The sequence below is a fragment of the Saimiri boliviensis genome, chromosome 1, assembly GCF_048565385.1.
Source record: "Saimiri boliviensis isolate mSaiBol1 chromosome 1, mSaiBol1.pri, whole genome shotgun sequence".
NCBI classification, from domain to species: Eukaryota; Metazoa; Chordata; class Mammalia; order Primates; family Cebidae; genus Saimiri; species Saimiri boliviensis.
In genome coordinates this window covers 156,498,631-156,522,911 of record NC_133449.1, presented here as the reverse complement: position 1 = coordinate 156,522,911, position 24,281 = coordinate 156,498,631, and positions in this window count along the sequence as shown.

The following is a 24,281-nucleotide window of genomic DNA, read 5'->3' as shown; positions in this document are numbered from 1 at the left end:
CAGCAACATTTAAAATGAAAAGTCAAGTCTCCAGAGTTATCAATCAGAAACATGCATTTACAAGCACCTGTTATGGTTTTATAACTGATTATAAAACCATCATTTAAAGAGGATCAAAACAAGATTTTTTAAAAGATAATACTAAGTGGTCCTTGATCTGGAGGGAATACAGATTGCCTGGTAAGGAATGCCATTCTAATTCTAGCGTCCCAGGATCTTGAGTGCTGAATAGTGCCCAGTTACCATAGGGAACTGTCATTCCAGCACTATGGTTCCCCAATTTCTTAACTTTTTTTCTTCTCATAGTCCTGTCCTTCCTCATTTCCTGATTCTTTTAGTCATAACCTCGGCTTCATCAGGTCCTATTATTTCCTTTTTGTTGTTTTGTTTTTATTTTTGTTTTTGTTTTGAGATGGAGTCTCACTCTGTTGCTCAGGCTGGAGTGCAATGGTGCCATCTCAGCTCACTGCAGCTTCTATTTCCAGGATTCAAATGATCCTCCTGCCTCAGCCTCCCTAGTAGCTGGGATTACAGGTGCCTGCCAGCACACCAGGCTAATTTTTGTATTTTTTAGTAGAGACAGAGTTTTGTCATGTTGGTAAGACTGGTCTTGAACTCCTGATCTCAGGTGATCTGCCCTCCTTGGCCTCCCAAAATGCTGGGATTACAGGTGTGAGCCACCATACTTGGCCAGGTTCTATTATTTCAAATTCTTCAAAATATCAACTTCAAGCCAACCTATCATTTCCTATATTTCCTGTTCATTCCCTGGACTCCTTATCTTCAGCGAACTTTTGACCCCACCTGTATTTTCTCTTTTTTTGCTTGTGTGTGTGTGTGTGTGTGTGTGTGTGTGTGTGTGTGTGTGCGTGAGATAGAGTCTCATTCTCTTACCCTGGCTGGAATGCAATGGAGCAGTCTTAGCTCACTGCAGCCTCCATCTCCCAGGTTCAAGTGATTCTTCTGCCTCAGCCTCCGGAGTAGCTGGAATTATAGGCATGCACCACTACACCAGCTAATTCTCGTATTTTTAGTAGAGACAAGGTCTCACCATGTTGGCCAGGGTGGTCTCAAACTCCCGACTGCAAATGATCTGCCCACCTTGACCTCCCAAAATTCTGGGATTTCAGGTGTGAGCCACTGTGCCTGGTCTTCCACATGTATTTTCAATCCACTGATTCTACCACTTTTTTATTACTCTTACTGGTTTATTTTAAAAGATATTGCAAAAGATACAGATGAAAATATACATAGCACGGAGCTTCCATGCATTCCCTGGGTGTGCCACCCTCCAGGAAGCTCTCTGAACCCAGTTCTCTTGGGTTCTATCACCATAATACTGTCCTTAGTCCTTTGTGCTATGGCCTCACTTTATCCAGCTCAAATCATATGATCAACCATCGTAATCATTCTCTTTGACACTCCTTCAACTCCTTCCCTATGTCCTGAACACTTCCTTTCCTAAACAACAATCCTAAGTCAATTTAACTCTTCATCCACTCAGGGGATAACACGGACATGTATACCATGGAGAGCCAGAAAGTAACCCCCAACCAAGTTTCTGACTTCTCTTCAAATTTCTGATCAATAAATATGTTCTTAATACAATCATACTGTATTTCCTGAGTTTGTTCTCTTTCCCACTCTCCCAGATAATTATTTCACACTTTCTCTTTCTTCTCAAACCCTACCACCTTCTCATTTATCTTCACTCACAGCTTCTGACCTTGCTTTCCACTTCACAGGAATGGAGTATTTGGAAAAGAACATCATGAACCTCTCACCTACCTTAATGGCTTTATTCCAGCAAAACTTTCTGTTCTCATCTCTCCCCGTTCAGTTGGATCACTTCCAGCAGCATACAGACAAGCTGTTATTACCCCCATCTTCCCCATCATCAGTGACTCCTTTTCTCTGCTTCTCCTCATAGCAGCAGTCCCTGAAAGACATTTCTAAACTCTTTGTCTTCACTTTCTTTCTATTCTCTCTTCAGCTTACACCAATCAGGTTTATTTTTTCTTCTCAACCATCTTCAAAAACTCTTCTCATCAAGATTAACAATACCTTTTATGTTTTTAAGTCCATGAACATTTCTCAGACCCAAGCTTACATTTTTCCTACCAGCAGATTTGATACAGCAGATTGAAACACTTTCTTCCTTTGCTTTCCGGGATGCCTCACTTACCTGGTTTCCACCCACACTTCTGAGTGCTTTATCTCTTTTGCTGGATCATCTGCATCTCCCTGATATCTGAATGTTGAAATGCTCTGGGGCTCAGTCCCCAAACTGCTTCTCTTTTACATCTAGACTCACTCCTCAGTTGATCTCATGCAGTCTCCTTACTTTAAATACCATCCATATGCAGTCAGGTGCACAGCCCCAGACTGGACGTAATCTCTAGATTCATAGTTAACTTAATCTCCAGATTCTTAATCTCTCTAATCTCTAGAATCATAGTTAACTTCCTACCTGACATCTCCACCTGAATGTTTAATAGGCATTTTAAATTAAATATATGCCTAAAACTGGGCTCATGAAGTTCTCCCCACCCCTCAAAGCATGCTTTATTAATGGCAGTTTCATCCTTCTGGCTTCATTGTTTTACTCCTTGATGCTACTCTCATTTCCCACATCCAGACTTTCCACAGATCCCATTTGCTCTGCCTTCAAAATGTAACTAGAATTCAACTTTTCATGAAACCCTCTGCTACCACTCTATTCCAAACCATCATCAGCTTTTTCTTTGATTATTGCAGTGGTTGCCTACCTGGTCTCTGAACTCCTGCCCTTACCCCCATTAGCTTCTTTTCTATATACTAGCTTGACCAGCTACCCTTAGTCCCCCTCCCCATTACTTTTCATTGTAACAAAAATTAAAACCCAAGTCCTTAATCTGGCTCACAGGGCCATGCATAGGCTGGATCCTATTTTCTCTCTGACCTCGTATTTTAACCCTTTCCCCTTCATTCTCTCCAGGTCAGCCACACAAGGGTCCTTGCTGTTCCCCAACACTCCAGACTTGTCTGTGCTTCTAAGCCCTTTTTCTCATTTTCCTTCGGGCTGAGATACTCTCTCTAGATATCTGCATGTCTGGCTCTCTCTTTCCCTTTTGGATTTTCCTCAAAATATATCTTCACAATAAGGTCTTCTTGGCTAGTGTATCTAAACTTTCACTCTATTTCTAACACTTTATATCCACTTCTCTTGTGGTAATTTTGACCCCTAAAAGATACCACTGTCCAACATAATCTAGTCTATACCTATGTATCTTGTTTATTGCCTCTTCTAAAATATAAGCTCTATGAAGGCAAGAATATTTGTTTTATTCATTGTTGTTTCCTGAGCTGATAAAATAGTGTCTGAGGTAAATTAGCTGTTCAATGTATGTTCGTTGCATGAATAAATTGTTTCTAGGAGTATTACTTTGTGTGCACCACTAGGCAACCATACACTGTAAGAAATAGCTTGGTCTACCAGAAAGAACACTGATGCTGGAGTCTAGAAGACTAGAAATTTAGTTCCTGTTCTCTTATTAACTTTCTGTGTTCTCAGGGAAATAATTTCTGTGTGCAAGTGTCTATTTTCTTATCTATAATGTGAGAGTATTAAATTGGATGATTTCCTGTGTTCTATTCAGCTCAATAGCAGAATGAGAAGAGTAAAGGAACAGGAGGGTCATTTTTGCATGAATTTTGGGAGACACATGCTCTAAGAATTTTCAGTATTTGCTGTATGTGGCTTATAGTAGGCACATTGGAAATTCATTTGTATGTTAATCCCTTATTTGTTTTATCAGCTAGCTCTATGCGTAGACAGACCTGGAAATTCCAGACTACCTCACTCAGGTCCTGGATCTTGGTTCCCTTTATAATGTAGCTAAATCTCTGATTCCTCTCAACAACTTGTATCTTATATTAGCATATAAGTTGGCTGAAAGAAAAGTCAGGATTCAAACTAAAGTTTTTAAACTGTAACCACATCACCACATGAGGCTACTTGTTCTGCATGGATGGAGGTGTTTGTTTTCAACCTGAACCGTGATTCATCTGCAGCAGGCCAACTCAATAGAAAACAATTGAGTGCTGTCCATTCACCGTAGCATGCTGTCATTTGTGAGTCTTGAATCAATCACCTCAAAGGAGCTTCCTTGTCATTTTCCTTAAGAAATAAAGGCTCAGTGAAAACACTGTGGAATGTTGGTCTCATAAGCATTTCACAAGTATTCACTGATGCCAAGTAGTGGAAACTACTGCTTAAGAACATGGGCTTTAAAATCTCTTTTCTCATTGCATATCCACCTACATGACCTTCAACACCAGCACGGGACTTAGCCATTCCAAACTTTCATTTCTCATGCCAGACTTGAGAGGCGTTCTTGAGATCTCCCTCTCTCTCTCTCTTTCTTTCCCATACCCCCTTAAATCTCCCATGTCCATCAGGACAGTCACCAAGTCCTGATGGTTGTGTTTGCATCCTGAATATATTTAGGCTTCACCCACTCTGTGCTCTTTCTCTTAGCTTATTGTTCATTATGAATATTATGTTGTTACTTTCTTCCTTGGCTTTCTCTGGCTCTAAGGCTAAAGTCCCACAGCCTAAAAATGACTCTAAAATTGTCTGACCTTGCTCTTACCCTCACCAGTCTTACCTCAGGAATTTTGAGGCCCCTGGTCTTTCACTTCTCTCTAACTAGAATGTTCTTCCCCCAAGCCACTTTACCCATTTACTGCTATTCATACTTCAGGTCTCTGTCAATAGGATTTTCTCAGGGAAACCTCAGAGAAAGTCATTTTCTTATTGTTCACCCTCATAGCACTTTGTATTTCATTTTTACAACAATTATCATGAATATAATTAAATGTATACTTTTCCATGATTAATTCATCACTTTTATTAGATGGCAAGCTCTATAAAGTCAAACATTCATGAATGTCTTCTTTACCTCTACACACTCAATGTGCTCAATGCCAGGCATACAGAAGGTCTTGAATTTATTCTTGAGGGTGACACCACATCTCATATGATTGTAAGGATTCAACAAGTTAATCCTCACAAGGCAGTTAGCACAGTGCCTGGCACATAGTAAGCACTCAGAGAATTGTAGCTACTTCTTGAGTAGTAGTGTATATACTACTGACAAATTTTACGGTTCAGACTAATTACTAGGAACACTGAGGAAACAGGAAAAGTCATTTGGAATAAAAAGAGTGGAAAAAATTTGCTATTTTCTCCACTCTCCTTTGCTAATTTTAGGGCTTGGTGCTAAAGTCATAACTGTGCTGCCTCCATCTATCTCCTGTCCACACTGCCTCACTGCAGCAGGAGCCCCTAGTGCTGTTTCACAATCCTTTTTTCCATTCCTAATTGACAGCCTATTGCTCTCTCGACAGTGAGTTTTCTGAGCCTCCTCTGCTTAAGCTCCCAAATAGAACCACTCCCTGCATTTCAGCTGATGACTCTGCTGTCTGCCTCTCTGACTAAATCTGTCTACTCTTTCTCTCCTATCTCAAGTTCCCAAGGGTCCACCCTTCTCATGTCTCTGAAGAGGATGTTTATTCCCCTTCTTTTTTTGTTTTATATTATATTATTTTATTTTTTATTATTCTTTAAGTTCTGGGATACATGTACAGAACGTGCAGGTTTGTTACATAGGTATACACGTGCCATGGTGATTTGCTTATTGTTCATTTGCTGCAATCAACCCATCATCTACATTAGATATTGGGTATTTGTCCTAATGTTATCCCTCCCCTTGTCCCCCACCACTGAGAGGCCCCGGTGTGTGATGCTCCCCTCCCTGTGTCCATGTGTTCTCATTGTTCAACTCCCACTTATGAGTGAGAACATGCAATGTTTGGTTTTCAGTTCCTGTGTTAGTTTGCTGAGAATGATGGTTCCCAGCTTCATCCATGGAAACCCACTGCCTATCTCTTGATCAAAAAGTGTCCTTTCTCTATGTTTGTGTGTGTGATTCCTACTGAGTCTTTTTTTTAATCTTCCTTTTTTCCCTTTTTTATTCATTTTTTCAACTTTTATGATAGAGTATTTTAAACAAAAACAAATGTAAAAAGAATAATTCAATGAACTCCCATATACCCATCACCTAATTACAACAATCACAAATTCATGGCCACATTTGTCTTGTCTATAGACACCCAACACACACCTCCACTGGATTATTTTGAAGCAAATGTCAGACATTATGATTTCATCTATATATACTACAATGTCTCTATAAAGGACTATTAAAAATAATTACAATATTATCACACATACAACATTAATAGTTTTTATTTTAAGTTCTGGGATATATGTGCAGATTTGTTATACAGGTAAATATGTGCCATGGTGGCTTGCTGCACCTATAAAGCCATCACCTAGGTATTAAGCCAAGCATGCATTAGTTATTTTTCCTGATGCCTCTCCCCTGACTGATAGGCCCCAGAGTGTGTTATTCCCCTCCCTGTGTCCATGTGATCCCATTGTTCAACTCTCACTCATAAGTGAGAACATGCAGTGTTTGGTTTTCTGTTCTTGTGTTAGTTTGCTGAGGATAATGGCTTCTGGCTCCATCCATGTCCCTGCAAAGGACAATCTCATTCCTTTTTATGGCTGCATTGTATTCCATGGTATATATGTATCACAATTTCTTTATCCAGTCCATCATTGATGGGCATTTGGGTTGATTTCATGTCTTTGCTATTGTGAATAGTGCTGCAGTAAACATAGCCATGTATGTCTGTCTTTATAATATAATGATTTGTATTCTTTGGGGTATATACCCAATAATAAGATTGCTGACTCAAATGGTATTTCTGGTTCTAGGTCTCTGAGGAATCACCACACTGTCTTCCACAATGGTTGAACCAATTTACACTCCCATCTACAATGTAAAAGCATTCTTTCTTCTCTGCAACCTTGCCAGCATCTATTGTTTCTTGACATTTTAATAATCTCCATTTTGACTGGCATAAGATAGTATCTCATTGTAGTTTGGATTTGCATTTCTCTAATGATCAGTGATGTTGAGCTTTTTTTTTCATGTTTGTTGGCTGCATAAATGTCTTCTGTTGAGAAGTGTCTGTTCATGTTCTTAGCCCACATTTAACATGGTTTATTTTTTTCTTGTAAATTTGTTTAAATTTCTTGTAGATTCTGGATATTAGCCCTTTGTCAGATGAATAGGTTGCAAACATTTTCTCCCGTTCTGTAGTTTGTCTGTTCACTCTGATGATAGTTTCTTTTGCTGTGAAGAAGCTCTTTAGTTTAATTCTATCCCGTTTGTCAATTTTTTGCTTTTGTTGTGCTTGCTTTTGACATTTTCATTGTGAAATCTTTGTCCATGCCTATGTCCTGTATGGTATTGCCTAGCTTTTCTTCTAGGGTTTTCATAGTTTTGAGTTTTACATTTAAGACTTTTATCCATCTTGAGTTAATTTTTGTGTAAGGTGTAAGGAAGAGGTCCAGTTTCAATTTTCTGCATATGGCTAGCCAGTTCTTCCAGCACCATCTGTTAAATAGGGAATTCTTTCCCCATTGCTTGTTTTTGTCAGGTTTGTCGAAGATCAGATGGTTGTAAATGTGTAGTCTTATTTCTAAGTTCTCTATTCTGCTCCATTGGTCTATATTCTGTTTTGGTATCAATATCATGCTGTTTTGGTTACTGTATCCTTGTAGTATAATTTGAAGTTGGGTATTGTGATGCCTTCAGCTTTGTTCTTTTTGCTTAGGATTGTCTTTGCCATACTGGCTCTTTTTCGGCTTCATATAAATTTGAAAGTAGTTTTTTCTAAGTCTGTAAAGAATGTTAATGGTAGTTTAATGAGAATAGGATTGCATCTATAAATTATTTGGGGCAGTATGGCCATTTTCAAGATATTAATTCTTCCTATCCATGAGCATGGAATGTTTTTCCATTTGCTTGTGTCCTCTCTGATTTCCCTGAGCAGTGGTTTGTAGTTCTCCTTTAAGAGATCCTTCACTTCCTTTGTTAGCTGTATTCCTCAGTATTTTATTCTCTTTGTAGCAATCGTGAATGGGAATTCCTTCCTTATTTAACACTTTGTTTGTCTGCTGTTAGTGTATAGGAATGCTTGTGATTTTTGCACATTGATTTGTATCCTGAGATTTTGCTGAAGTTGCTTATCAGCTTAAAAAGCTTTTGGGCTGAGATGATGGGGTTTTCTAGATATAGGATCACATCATCTGCAAACAGAAAGAGTTTGACTTTCTCTCTGCCTATTTGAATATGTTTTATTTCTTTCTCTTACCCGATTGCCCCAGCCAGAACCTCCAATATTATGTTGAATAGGGGTGATGAGAGAGGCCATCCTTGTCACATGCCAGTTTTCAAGAGGAATGCTTTCAGCTTTTGCCCATGTAGTATGATATTGGCTGTGGGTTTGTTATAAATAGCTCTTATTATTTTGAGGTATGTTCCATCAATACCTAGTTTATTGAGAGTTTTTATCATGAAGAGATGTTGAATTTTATCAACGGCCTTTTCTCTGTTGGAATAATCATTTGGTTTTTTTTTCTTTTGTTCTGTTCATATGATGAATTATGTTTACTGATTTGTGTATGTCATACCAGCCTTGTATCCTGGGGATGAAGCCAACCTGATAATCATGGTGGGTAAGGTTTTTGATGTACTGCTGGATTCAGTGTGCCAGTATTTTATTGAGAATTTTTGAAGCAATGTTCATCAGAGATATTGGACTGAAGTTTTCTTTTTTTGTTGTATTTCTGCCAGGTTTTGGTGTCAGGATGATGCCAGCCTCATAAAATGAGTCAGGGATGAGTCCCTCCTTTTCAATTCTTTGGAATAGTTTCAGGAGAATGGTATACTTCTCTTTGTAGCTCTGGTAAAATTCAGCTGTAAATCCATATGGTCCTGGGCTTTGTTTGGTTGGTAGGCTATTTATTACTGCCTCAGTTTTGGAATTTGTTATTGGTTTATTTAGGGATTCAACTTCTTCCTGGATCAGTCTTGGGAAGGTATATGTGTCTAGGAATTTATCTATTTCGTTTTGATTTTCTAGTTTATTTGCCTAGAAGTGTTTATAGTATTCTCTGATGGTGTTTGTATTTCTGTGGGGTGAGTGATATTATCCCCAATATCATTTTTATTGTGGCTATTTGATTCTTATCTCTTTTCTTCTTTATTAGTCTAGCTAGCAGTCTACATATTTTATCACTTTAAAAAAAAAACTCCTAGATTCATTGATTTTTTTGAAGGGCTTTCCATGTCTCCATATCCTTTAGATCTATTTTGATGTTGGCTATTTCTTATCTTCTGCTAGCTTTGGGGTTTATTTGCTCTTGGTTCTGTAGTTCTTTTAGTTGTGATGTTTGGATGTTGATTTAAGATCTTTCTAGCTTTTTAATGTGGGCATTTAGTGCTATAAATTTCCCTTTTAACACTGCTTTAGCTGTGTCCCAGAGATTCTGGTACATTGTCTCTTTGTTCTTATTGGGTTCAAAGAACTTCTTGATGTCTGCCTTAATTTCATTATGTACCCAGGAGTCATTTGGGAGCAGGTTGTTTAATTTCCATATAGTTGTATGGTTTTGAGTGAATTTCTTAATCCTGAGTTCTAATTTGATTGCTCTGTGGTCTGAGAGACTGTTTATTATGTTTTCAGTTATTTTGCATTTGCTCAAGAGTGTTTTACTTCCAATTATGTAATCAATTTTAGAGTAAGTGCCATGTGGCTCCAAGAAGAATATATATTCTGTTACTTTGGGGTGGGGAGTTCTGTAGATATCTATCAGTTCCACTTGATCCAGAACTGAGTTCAAATTATGAATATCTTTGTTAATTTTCTGCCTCAATGATCTGTCTAATATTGACAGTGGTGTGTTAAAGTCTCCCACTATTATTGAATGGGATCCTAAGTCTCTTTGTAGGTCTCTGAGAACTTGTTTTATAAATATGGGTGCTTCTGTATTGGGTGCATATATATTTAGGACAGTTAGTTCTTCTTGTTGAATGTAGCCCTTTACTTTATGTAATGCCTTTCTTTGTCTTTTTTGATCTTTGCTGGTTTAAAACCTGTTTTGTCAGAAAGTAGGATTGCAACCCCTGCTTTTTTCTGCTTTCCATTTATTTGATAAATTTTCCTCTGTCCCTTTATTTTTAGCCTGTGTATGTCTTTACACTGAGATAAGTCTCTTGAATACAACACACAGATAGGTCTTCACTCTATCCAGCTTGCTATTCTGTGTCTTTTAATTGAGAAATTTAGCATATTTACTTTTTAAGGTTAATACTGTTACACATGAATTCGGTCCTGTCATCATGATGCTAGCTGGTTATTTTACAGACTTAGTGATGTAGTGGCTTCATACTGTCATGGGTCTGTGCACTTCAGTGTGTTTCTGTAGTGGCTGGTAATGGGTTTTTCCTTTCCATATTTAGTGCTTTCTTCAGGAGTTCTTGCAAGGCAGGCCTAGTGGTGATGAATTTTCTCAGCATTTTCTTGTCTGAGAAGTAGTTCTCCTTTGCTTATAAAGCTTGGTTTGGCCAGATATGAAATTTTGGGTTGAAAATTATTTTCTTTAAGAATGTTGAATATTGGCCCCCAATCTCTTCTGGTTTATAGGATTTCTGCTGAGAGGTCCATTGCTAGTCTGATGGGCTTCCCTTTATAGGTGATCTGGTGGCCTTTCTGTCTGGCTACCCTTAACACTTTTTCCTTCATTTCAACCTTGGAGAATCTGACAGTTACGTGTCTTGAGGTTGAACTTCTCATGTAGTATCTTAATGGTGTTCTCTGTATTTCCTGATTTGAATGTTGGCCTACCTTGCTAGGTTAGGAAAGTTCTCCTGGATGATATCCTGAGGTACATTTTCCAGCTTGGTTCCATTTTCCTCGTCTCTTTCACATATGCCAGTCAGTTGTAGGTTTGGTCTTTGTACATAATCCCATAGTTCTCAGAGGTTTTGTTCATTCCTTTTCCTTCTTTTTTCTCTAATCTTGTCTGCCTGTCTTATTTTAGCAAGATAATCTTCAAGCTCTGAAATTGTTCCCTCTGCTTGGTCTATTAGGCTGTTGATACTTGTGGTTGTTTTGCAAAGTTCTTGTGTTGAGTTTTTCAGCTCCATCAGGTCATTTATGTAATAGTTTTCTTTTATGTCAATTATCCCGTCAGGACTTAAATATTCTACATTATTCTAATTTTTTAAATTATTTATTCCAATCACTATCCAAACAAGGTATGCACATTGCATTTGGTTGATATGTCTATTGACAAATTTCCTGTGCAATGTGTGTATTGAAGAAACTGGTAAGTTGTTCTGAAGAGATTCCCATATTCTGGATTTTGGTAGCTGTATCTCCATGCCTGTTCTCTTGGATCTCTCATTTGTCTTCCTCCATTTGATACTTTTTTCAATAGATACATGTGCTCAGTATTTCTCCACTCCACTCTCAACAAAAGCAATACAAAGTATGTCCATGATAAAACAGACAAACTATGATCTCATCCATATAAATGTAAATATGTGAATGTCTAGTATGTATAAGGAAATGCAGAAAAAATGGTCACAGAAGTGTTGATAGTGGTTGCTTCAGTAGAGCTTTTTAAGTGACTTGAATTTTCTTATACTTCCATGAGCTAACATTTGCTAAAATGAATATGCATTTATATAATTCTAAAACGTGGCTAGTTTTTGAAATGGGGCAAAGACAAAAATTTGAACTATTTTACTTTCTCTCTGTGCTACACTTCTATTTTATAAGTTCACTTTGACATGAATGATTGAGATTCCTTTTACATTTTTTCATTAATTCAACAAATATTTTTGAGCATTGACTAAATGACAGACACACTAAAGATACAGGCTTCTCTATGCACCTGCGTTAAACTGTAAAGCTGAGCACATTAAGCAAGTTCTTTACTACATAGCTCTGGTTGCTACTGTTCGATTTCAAGATAAAGTTCAAATGCTACACCATAACACAAAAGGAACTTCCTGGCTTGACCCCTGCACAGCTCCCCAGGACTCATCCTTTGCCACTCCAACCTTTCTAAACTACTCTGGCTCCTTGAAATCTCACCATGATTTATCTTGGCTGTAAGACTGTCCTCATGCTGATTCTTCTACCTAGAAAATTATCTCCTTTTCCATTAACCCTCGTCTTCCACTCACATGGCTGACTCTGATTTATCCTTCATCCTTTAGCTTCAACCATTCAGCTCAGAAGTCACCTTTTCCAGGAAACCTTTCCTGATATGAGCCCATCCTACCTTATGCCTGCTTTTCACATAGAAACAATGAATTTCCACATTTCATGCTATTGATTCATAGATGTAAGCACTAGACTGTGAGCTCCTGGAGGGCAGAGAACCCTTTTCAGCTTATTTCCTCAGATCCTCACACTGGACCACAACCAAGTATGTACTCAATAAATAGCTTTGAGTGAATAAATGAGAGGCCCCTTACCCTAGTGAATTTACTTTCTTAAGTCTTCCCCACTGCACTATTTATAGTCAAATCCAGTGGCTTTCCTCCATAGCCTCTAACACCATTGTCCACACTTTCCTTCTCAGAAATCCTCTTTTCCTTGGTTTCCATGACAACTGATTCTTTTTTGTATTCTTCTGGCTCCTGAAATCTCTCCTTTTTTTAAAAAAAAAATATATTTGTTCTTCCTTAAACCCTAAAATATTGACAATTTCCAAGGCTCGATCTTCAGACTTTGTCTCTCTTCGCTCTGCATTCTCCCTTGAAGACACTGCCCACCCCCACAGTTCCAATGACTCACCCCTAACCCAAGTAGATGTTACCTAAGCATTTGAGACTAGCTCTGACTTTAATTCTGAATTTCCAAGCTAGCTTGCTCACAGCCAAATGGCCACAAAGATGTACTGCAGGAAACTGAGCTTAGCATATCTCAAGTATTACTCATTTTTCTTGGCAATCCCTCCCCCCAACAGCATGTGCACACATGTTCACACCCACACACTCACAATGTTTTCTACTTTCTACAATTCTTACCCTGATTATCAGTTCTATATTCCTACGGTATTAGGCCAAAAACGCTGGCATATAATTTTTACCCTTCTTTTCTAATTCTCTACATTTAGTCAATTGAAAATGTTTGCCAATCCTACCCTGCTTGAGTTTAATCTCACAACTCCTTTCTTTATATTAAAAAGTAAAAACAATATGAAAATTCCAAACACGTAAGAAAATTCTGAAAATATTATGACAAATATTTCTGCTGTATTGGATTCAAAGGCATCTTGTTCTCCAAGAACTAGAATGTTATGATCACTGTTAAAACAAGCCTATGCATTCCTATTCCCTTACCCCTCCCTAAAGTAATTGCCAATATGAAGATAATTTATATTTTTCCTATGTCATGCAATTAAACAAATGGAAAAGCAAGAAATGTATTAAGCTTGAAAAATAAAGATGTACACATGAAAAAATATTGTGTTTATAATATTTTTCTTGATTCAGAAATGGGTGACATTTATATAATTACAGCACAAATCATATGTTTGTAGGAATAGGAGGTGATTTGTGATAGAGAAGTTGTATAAGAATTAAATTCTTATTCAACACTTCCTTTTGACTTCTTTTGATGCCCTAATTCTGGAATTCACTTGGTTAATTGTAATTGCTATGACTTCCTAACTGATTCCTGCCAACGTCTCCTGGGTTATCTCTCTAAAGCATAGCATAGAACATATCACTTCTCCTGTTCAAAAACCTTTGATTATTTTATTTGGGTTTGTCCTCTATAATCTGGCATCAGTCTGTCTTTCCAGACTATCTCCCTCTTCACTGGGGATTCTCAAGCTCAGCACTGTTGACATTTTGGGCCTGAAGATTCTTTGTTGTGGGGCTGTCCTGTGCATTACAGGATGTTAAGCATCACCCTTGCCCTCTTCCCCTAGGTGCCAGTAGCAAACCCTTTCCACCCCAAGTTGTGACAATAAAAAATATCTGCAGACATTACCAAATGTATCCTAGGAGCAAAATCTTTCTTTTCTCTCTCTCTCTCTCTCTCTCTCTCTCTCTCTCTCTCTCTCTCTCCTTCTGTGTGTGTGTGTGTGTGCATATATGTGTGCCTCTCTCTCTCTCTCATGTACACACATACACACACACACACTCAGTATCCCTAGCAAACCATTACTCTAAGCCATAACCCTTGCCTACATTATTTAATCCCCACCCCCAACCATATATATCTTAGATTCAGATTATAAGGAAATGCTTGCTGTTCTTTTGAATCCCAACCATGTGATTAGTACCACGGCTGGAAGTGAATCTCAGGAGGCTGAGTTTTGCCTTGGCTAAAAGCTACATTTGAGTGGAAGCTAGAATTAAAGTTCAGAAAATAAAGCCTTTGACTGCAAGTAGAGAGGATATGCACACTGATAAAAAGAGAACAGCTTAAATATTTCCCAGAAACTCCCATGGAAGTGGGTGGTAAAACTCAGTGAGAAGCAAGAATGGAGAATGTGAGGCCATGAGAAGGAAAAGGCTATGAGAGTTTGAGGCACTGATAATAATAGCTAACATTTGCGTATTTACTATGTGTCAGACACTTATAGTGCTTAATCTCAAAACAAATTTCTGAGGTCTGTATTATTAGCAATGTCATTTTACAGATGAAAAAACTACAGTACTAAGAAATAAAATGATTTTTCCAAAAGTCCCAAAGTTAGTAATGAGTAGAACTGGGATTCAAACACAGAGACTTTGGCTCTGGAGCCTAAAATCTTACCCATAACATCATAATCTCTTTTGTAAGGAAGTGCTTTCCTGAGCCCAGTTTTCATAGCCTCGAGTAAGTGAGGTCGTAGCCTGTGTGGGCCTCCCTGCTACAGATGACAGGGATTGCAATCCAATCCATTGAGGTCCTGAGCTCTAGAAGGTTTTGGTTAGCAGCTGTAAAGGATGCCATCAAGTAGCCTTGCTAGTCCCTCCACTGCCCACATGCCCTGAGTGAAAATTCTCTTTATGTTTCCAAAACTTCCTCTTTGAACCTTCACACTGTCCTCCTACACTGACCTTGGATCTACCTGTCCCATCATTGCGATGTATCTCCCAGGAGCTGACACTGCAGAAGCATCCCCACATCCTTTCTAAAGTCCTTGCTTTATTTTTGTTGGAGAAAAAACAAGATAGAAACTGCTTTTCTTGTTCCCAGTATCCAATTCCGCACTGGCTCAAATAAGGTGCTGATAAATTGTAACTAACCATGAACGTGTATTGGTCAACTGTTGACAAGGCATTGTGAAAAACACTATACATGTAGCTTCTCATTTAATGCTTGCAATAGCCCCTGAGGTTTTATTATTCCCATTCCCCATTTTACGGAGTGGGAAAAGGAGGTTCAGGGAGCGAAAATACTCTGCTTGAGGTCACATGGCAAATAAGCCTTGGAGCTAGTCTGCAAACTCAAGCACTCTGACTCCAGAGCCCACGCTATAAATATTAGTTGGGTAAAATGTTAATAATTTTGAGGGTTACTTTTTGGCAAGCTTGGCTTTGTTAATAGGCTAACATCTGGACCATCTTAGTGGTCAAGGAATCCTTAAGAAATGGTGCCTTACTTCCAGGTGCCCTAGCAGAAGTCACAAGGCATTCCCCCACTCTTCTCTGCAGCCTCTCTCAGTTTCTTACGTCAAATGTCCGACTTCAGTTGGACCCACTCTTTCCAGTTCTCGCTTGCTGTCCAGGGACTGCCTCCAGTTCCCCACTCTAGAGCATGCATGTCTGGCAGGTCCTGAAGCCAATTAAAACTCTCGCTTAGTTCTCAGCCTCACCCTTCTACCCTTCTACCCGGATTCCCTTGTCTTTTCTCAGAATGGTCTCAGAGGGTCCTTCCAGGGTCCCAACACTATATTTTTCAGTAAAGAACAGAATTTGCACCTAAAGGAAGCAGGTGCCTGCTATTCAGCGTGATTTTTGTAAGGAGAAGAGCCTACAGATGCAAAGAGAAGATGGCCAATCCAAAGAGAATGCAGAAGTTGGATTTCGGAGAAATCCAGCAAATGCAAGAATTGTCCCCACTAAGGGTCGAAGTCAGGAAGAGTCAAGGCTAGCCTGTCTCTCTGGACCATTGCCCATCCCACCCCCTGGGAGCTGCCATCTTAGTCCCCTCACACCTGACAGACATTCTGGAGGCCTGTGTCCAGGCTGCAGTTTTGGATTCTGCCCACTGCCTCCACCTGTCCCACCCCTTGGAGGACATCCAAGTGCTATATATGTGAACTGGAACCAGAGTGGTCTACTACCTGTGCCTGAGCTGTCCGGCTGGCATTTTGAAGAGGAAATAGTTCAGGTCTCTGATGTTCTGGTTTTACCCAGCAAGCCTAGGTGTAGAGAGGCCCCCTTGAAAAGCCTTAGCTCTTCTATTGTCATTGCCTTTGAAGTCAGGTTGGAAGAAACTTTTCTCTCTTGCTCTGTGGCTCCTTAGTGAAGACGATCCTACAGTGGCGGAGAAATAGTGTCTTGACTTCTGGCCAGTCCCTTGAGGCCCTCATTTTCCAGGACACTCCTCTCAGGCCAAGTCATTCTGTCTCCTCTGGTGAGGTCACAGCCCCTAGATACAGGCCAGTGCTGGAGGGACTTCCCTTGGGAGAAGTGGCTTCCGTGCTTTGAAAGGCTGAAGCCATTTCTCCCAGGGAAGGTGAATCAGAGGAGGAGGCCCTTGAGATGGCAAAACAGGAGAGACTGATCAGTTTTAGAGGGGAACAGGAGGCTGTTTCTATTGGAGGTTAGGAGTTGAGAACCCACAGGACGAGAGAGAGCTCCATGGCAGAAGGACCACTTTAAAGTGAAAGAGTCCATGGAGAAAGTCACCTGGTGTTCTCTGTCCCTCCCCAACTCAACTCTTCCCCCAAAGCTTTCCAGCAGTGGATCACTGTGCCCTTCTTGGCCATCACAGACAAAGTCAGCCACAGCTCTGCAAGTGCATGGGAGAGATAGCCTAGCTGTGGTGAAGGTGCGAGGTCCCCTAATCTACATCACAGAGACTGTTGAAGCAATGACCTGAGTGTCTGACATCCAGAAAGACCTATGACACAAGCCATAGATCTTAACTACCTTTGCCTCTCAAGATGTCTGTCCTGCCAAAAGCTGTGTAGGAACCCACGATGGCTGATACATTTCTATATCAGAGGAAGTATAGAATTCTCTAGGGCCACACTTCAGACTCTGCCTCCCAACTCTGCCTCTGTTTTAATTTCTCCCTTCTGCCCCTTGTTAGGACATCCTAATACCCTAGATATTTACCTATTCCAGGGCTGCCATATGATGATGATAGGCATGATAGGACCCATTTATTTTGGGGACTGCCCATGGGATCCTGTCCTGAATGAACCACCTAACCTGTGCTGCTGGCAGAGGGTACAGGCAGTCATGGTGTGTCTTGGTGTGGCTCTAGAGAGTTGGGGCTAGAGAAGTAAGTCCTCACATTTAGCTTCTAGGGCAAAGCCAGGCACCTGTACCAGATGCCAGTTTGCCCTGCAGAAGCACTTCTTGGCCTATTCCATCACCCTGGAGTCCAAGGCTGGTGCCACATTGCTCTCACCAGCTGCTGTGCCTTCTGGTGAGGAAGATTCTAGAGACCTCACCTTCTCCCAATGAAAGAAGTCTTATGCCTTAAATAGTTTGCCAATTATTTGAAGTCTCACTTTTGTTTTGAGTTCAGGGAGTATATGATCTTATATTCAGCTAGACAATGCCATAAAGAAATAGTGGTTAGTTTTTTTATAGAATGTGTTGTAAACGAATCATGGCTAGTTTTCCAGGTGAGCCTACCCCAGCCGGTTGAAATGCTATACTTTCACTAAAAAATTACAAAAGACAATATTGTAGAATAAGATTTTGTTTGCTTCAAAAATCTTATCATTTTAAATATGAGATATTATCAATAAAGTTCTTGGCATTATTGGCACTTCCTGAGAGCCTCATCTCAGGAGTTAGAGGTAGAAAGCATTGCCTACTGGCTGATTGCAATGGTCAGGGAAAGGTAAAGTGGGAAGACTACTGATCCCCAAAAAAGTGAGGGGCATGATGGGATGCAGAAACTGGCAGTGTCACATAGGAGGAAATAACCTGTCTCAAGATCTACTTCTGCTACTTACTGGTTGTGTGGCCTTAGGTTAGTGCTTTAGCTTTCTGAGTTAGTCTCACTACTGATTAAATAAGAGTTAAATAATACTGTTTCTATAGGTTTGAAATGGGAGTGGCATAACATATAATGCTTCTAGAAGATTCCTGTGGCATGTGGAGCTGAGTGGTGAATGGCTTTGAAGGCTAAAAGACCAAGATGTGCCTCACCTGTAAAATGGGAGTAGTCTAATGTGTGTAAAGTACTTAGCCCAGTGCCCAGCATAGGATAGCAAGTGATAGCTACTATAAATGACGTTATTATATTACTATCCTTGGCTTTCCCAAGGAGGCTGATTCCCTTTTGCCATGCTTATACTCTGTTCTATTCTACAAGAGCCAAGATGCTATTTCTGCTTAACTTAGAGAATGGAAATGGGATGGTGGAGCATGGTGGCCGGCTCAGAGCAGCCAGGTATTGAATCAGATCCTGAAGATGTGAAGGCACCACAGCAGTCACTGGGATAGAAGAAGGGTGGGAATGGGGAATGAGGAGTTCAGGAAATATCCAAAGGGCTCATAAAACAGATGAAAACAGCAGGGAAAGAAGGAATACAAGGTGAGGCATGGAGTGGGGAGAGGTAAGCTTTATTTATAAGTCTATGTTAAAGATACCAGGGACGTTCATACAAACTCTTGCCTATGTTTATTCCTTCATAAGATTTATTTTGCCAATCAAACTGTCAAGTAGTGTGTAGCCTACCCATTTGGCCTTCCCTGTTTATTATGGTGAAATATTATCTCAGAGGTTTTTCGTGGAAAGCTTACTGCATGAGCTATGGAATGGTGGGCAGATCACATTCTCCAGGGACTCCATCTGCCTCTTCTAAAAATCTATTGAACTTAGGCCTTTTCTCTTGTTAAAAGATCTATCTAACTTAAGCCTCTTCTCTTGTGTTTCTGTATGCTGTAGTTTTTATAGCTATTATTTTGGCCCCTTTAAATGAGCCTCGTGTCAGGTCTCACTCACTGTGACAGAACATGAACAATACCACTCACACAGCTGAGCTTGGGCTTAAAGTTTCTGAGCTGCTGCTACCTGGCTGGTTGACCCAGGGCAAATGACTTAACCTGAGGTCCTACTTCATTTTTAAATTGAAAGTGTCGGACTCTATGATTTCAATATGTCTTTCCAACTCTGACATTCTACTTACTTCTCTTTCACGTAAGAAATGTTCCATTCCTAGCCTTTCTATTTTTCTTCTGCATGATTTTGTCTCCCTTAGAGTAATAAAGGAGAGGCCAGAGGTTAGGCAAGCAGCAAAATTTAATACTAAAAATATGACAGTCAATTAGAATCATTTATGTTCCAAGTCTCCTGAAAACTGATTAAAATCTTCCTTTGGCCACGAGCGGTGGGTGGGGACTACAAGAAGCACCATAATTACTGTTTGGCCTCTATCAAAAAAGGCTACCAGATGTGGGGAGAGGAACATTGGTTCTTATCCTCTTTTAAGACACATTCATTTTTTGAAACACATTCAGTTTTTGAGTCTTATGCATGCTTTCTGAATGGCTTCTCAGAGCCCCTTCCTGAGGAAAATGTGACTGAGCCACTGCATGGTGGGGTTTCAAATACGAAGACTCTCTGTCTAGGTCATGTGTCCCCAGGCAAGGCTCTTTACCTTTCTGGAAGTGTTATACACATTGCCAAGGGCTTGAGCAGTGCAAATTCACCAAACTGATTTTACCAAATGTACCATGTCCCTTGGGACAATATAGAAAAGCAGTTAGGAGAACCAACCTTGGAAGACAGGCAGATCTAGGTTGAAATTCCAGCCCTGCCTCTAAACAGCTGTATAAGCTTGAGCAAGTAACATAAACTCCCTAACCCTTTATTCTCCACTTGTAAATGGAATAATAAGTGTTCATACTTCAGAGAGTTGTTGTGAACATCACATGATATGAGGCAGTTTTGTAGCCTGGTACTGTGCCTGAAACATGAAAGTGCTCAAAAAAAAAAAAAATAGCTCACATTATAGTCATGATTCCTCACCCCTAAGGGGCTGAAAATCAAGTGGAAAGAGTCAAGTTAAATGTCAATTAAAACCAGCAAGTAATAAGTAATACAGATGCTCAGAGAAGCCAAAATTGGTATGGAAGGGGCTTGTAGGGAAGATGGGAATTGAATTGGATCTTAAAAAATTAAAATGTGATCAACAGAAATAAAGGTACTTCAGAGAAGTATAAATTTAAAGGATAAATTTATCCTTTAAACAAGTATTTATTGAGAAGTTTCTGTGTGTTAGATGCTGTTCTAAATGCTGGAGTGGATAAGATGCATTCTAGTAATGGATAAAATGATAAACTAAATATGTAGCATAGGTAGTGATAAATGCTGCACAGTGTAAAGCAGGGTAAGGGTCATAAAAATCATGTCAGGAGGTGGGCGGGATACAGTAAGTGAGAGACTTCCAACCAGATCCTGAAGTGAGCGCAAAAGCAATGTGGATTTCTACAGAAGGTGCTTTCTAGGCAGAAAGATGAGGAAGTGCAATGGTCCTGGGATGAGATGGTGATTAATGTGTCCAGAGAACAGCAGGCAGGCCAGTGTAACTGCAGCAGAGGAGGCCAGGGAGGAGGGGTACAGGATATGAGTGAAAGAGGCAGCCAGCTGCCAGATTTCAGACTTTAAATATGATATGAAGTTCTGGGATATTTTAGAGCCAGAGAGTGATGATGTCTGACTTTTCTTTTTAAGAATTTCACTCTGGCGGCTAGACGGAGAGCAAATTATGTTGCTGGGGAGTGGGGTACAAAAGGAGTAGAAATAGGAGTTGATAAAGATTGAGAAGTATGGATCTAATTAATGACCTGGCATGGAGCAGTTGGGTAGAAAGGGTTGGGTTCTATATTTTTAAAGTACCCCCCATATAATTTGCTGATGGATTGGATGTGGAGTTCTTAGCTTAGCTTGACAGCTAGGTGAATGAGGGTGTCATGTAGGGACATTGGAGAGATGAGGCAAGGAGCAGGTTGGGAAGCAGCAGCAGAAGAAGATTGTGTATTCCTGATGGGCAGATGTTTTGAGGGTGGGGGAAGTGGCACAGGCTTAATAGAAGACTGGCAGACTGAGCTATAGGAGAAGCTTTCAGAAGCGGATTGGTACCACATGGAAGGCCTCTAAGGCGAGGATGATTCTGGACTCCAACCAAAAATGATGATATTTCACACCTCTGTACAGGAATGGCTGGCAGAGTCCTTTCTGTGTGTTTGGAGACTCGACAGGCCCTTCACATGGAGCATGCCATTAATGCTCTCTCCAACCCTGAGAGGTATACCCTCTCATCATCCCCACTTCCCAGAAGAAGATACCGAGATAAAGGGAGGGGAACACTACACACTGGGGTCCGTTGGGGGGAAATGGGGGAGGGGCGGGGGGGTGGGGAGGTGGGAAGAGATAGCATGGGGAGAAATGACAGATACAGGTGAGGGGACGGAAGGCAGCAAACCACACTGCCATGTGTGTACCTATGCAACAATCTTGCATGTTCATCACATGTACCCCAAAACCTAAAATGCAATAAAAATAAATAAATAAAATAAAGAGCTTGTCCAGGACCACCCATCTGGGGAGGACGGTGGTGAAGGTCTGACTCACTTGTCTCCATGACTAGGACTGGATTAGCCACAGGGCCTCTTGGGAGAGCTGGTGCCAATACTGCATGATGGCCGCCAGCCCCTGTCAGTATGGCCCATATGGCCTCTCCAAAGGCATTGCTGATTTAGAGGAATAGTCAGTGCCTCCAATTTCTGCCAGTAACAATGGTGCTGCATAGGAGCTTCCCCATGGAATAAGAACTCTTTTTTTTCTTTTTCCCAGGCATTGATCCTGCCCCAGGGTGTTTTCCAGAACTTGCACTGCTCCCTAATTACCTAGTAATTCTGAGGGCTTATGAAAGTGCTGTCATTTGTGTGATAAGGGGAGGGAAGACTGAAAGAAGAAAAAAACAAGCAGATAGAAAATGCTGTTAAACCTGGCAGAACTCCAGGATGGGTAATTACATTCTTTGGGGTATGTTTTTGACACACACACAGTCTGTGGATTATTTTGGGAGCCTTCTGTAAGAATTGTGCTAGAAAACATGAAAAGTATTATCATTATTATTTTTTTAAACATCTTTAAAAATAAGGACTTTCTAAAGCCATAGAGGCACTCTGTCTCTGATTGCATTTTTGCCAATTTGTTAGCTGTCAGCAATCTGTTCTCAGATCATAAATTTGATGGTTCCCCCCCTTGAATTGCTTTACACCAGAAACCTAAAATGTTAAAGCCAGAAGAAACCTTGGTGCAACACCCACATTTTGCAGATGGAGACACTAGTCCAGGAAGGGAAGGAACCTGCCAATGCCGCTGCCACAGGTAATAAGAGGTGGAGGCGGCTATGGGCCTCCCCAGACACAACGCCTGTCCTCTTTCTTCCTTACCCCAGCACCTGCTGTCAAATGGACTTGCAGAGTGTCAGAACCAGAAAGGTCTGACATCCGATCTTGCCATTTAATAGATGAGGATACAGCCTTGGAGAGGAAATGAACTTGGCCCCTAAATTGATACTGGGCATGAGAAGTAGTTGGACTCTTGTCTCCAGGCTTCCACTGGCACTCTGTGGCCTGTCAGTCAGATCAAGCCCAGAGACACTACCCTTACCCTATGCCTTTTTTCCCTAAGCTTCAAATAAGGTACTCCTAACATATATATATATATAAAATATTTTATATAATATGTATTTAATATATAAATATATTACATTAATATTTATGTATAAAACATATTTTATACATAAATATTATATATTATATATAGAGAGATATAATCCATATTTCTACATTTCCTTGAAAAAAATCCAAGACTCTAGCCACCCTAGGCCTGCAATTCCTCATGGTAATTATTTGCTGCTTCTGAGTCCCTGCAACCACCTTTAACAGGGTATAGCCTCTCTAGTTCCCTTTGTCTTCCCTGTTCTCCCCAACTTGGCTCACTTCATTCATTCCCTCCTTGGCCCAAGGAAACATTTGCATTTGTAATCCCTGCCCAACACCATTCTCCTGGATTTGCAATGTCAAAACAAAGCCAAAATAAGTAAATCTTCGACTGTTTTGGCTACATGGTAGTAGGACTTAAAGTATGCCAAAAATATGGGCTGGGATAGATCGTAATTAATTTGAGGAGTAGGTATCATGCTGTCTCTAGAGCACAATTTGAGCAGCATTTGGAGGGCTTTTCTAACGGGATGTCAGCTGCCTGGAGTTCCTCCATTAGATACTCAACCAATGGACATTAATGAGCACCCATCTTCAGATATCCCACTTTAAAATGTGAAAGTCTTAAAAGATGATCAACCTAATTTTTCTTCAGTGTAATATAATGGGAGGGAGTCTGCAGGGTCCTGATGCCTAGTGCCTGGGTTGCCAGTCACTAATCCCCTCAAGGAAGGTTTTTTGCCTCAATGCTATTTATATTTGGAACCAGATATTTCTTTTTTGTGGGGTGGATGCTTTGTGGATTGTAGGATGTTTAGTGACATCCCTAGCTTTCACCCATGAGATTCCAGGGGTACACTTCTATAGTGGTGAGAACCAAGAACCTTTCTGGACATTTTTGCTAAATATCTCCTGGGGGAGAAAATTGCTGCTGGTTGAGAATAAAGGATGATGTCAAATAGGTTATTTAGGGAAACAAAACTGTTTGGTAGGTAGTTCTAACCTTTGAGGATGAGGAAATGAGAAAATCACCTTCTACCAGTGGTCAGTCTTTCTCATGCACATGCCTGCTATTGTAACTGGCATACTACAAATGCCCCGTGGCTCACTATGGCCTACCAGGAATTCAATGGGTTTCAAATCCTGACCCTGATCTCTAAATTCCATATTTCCCAATACGTTCTTCCCAGTTATGCACTGCTGGCTCCAGGCTCACAGAGCACATGGCGTTCTTTCCTGCCTCCAGCCCTTGCTGGGGCTCTTCCCTTGGTTTGCATGTCCTTCCCCAATCCTTAATTACTGCCTTCATGGCTCATCCTTCATGGCTCAGCTCTTTTAAAGCCCTGCTGGATCCCCACAGACAGGCATACTAGTTGCATCCTTCTTTGTTACCCCACTGTTGTGTTTACGTCTCTGAGAGCAATTATTATGGTCTTTCTG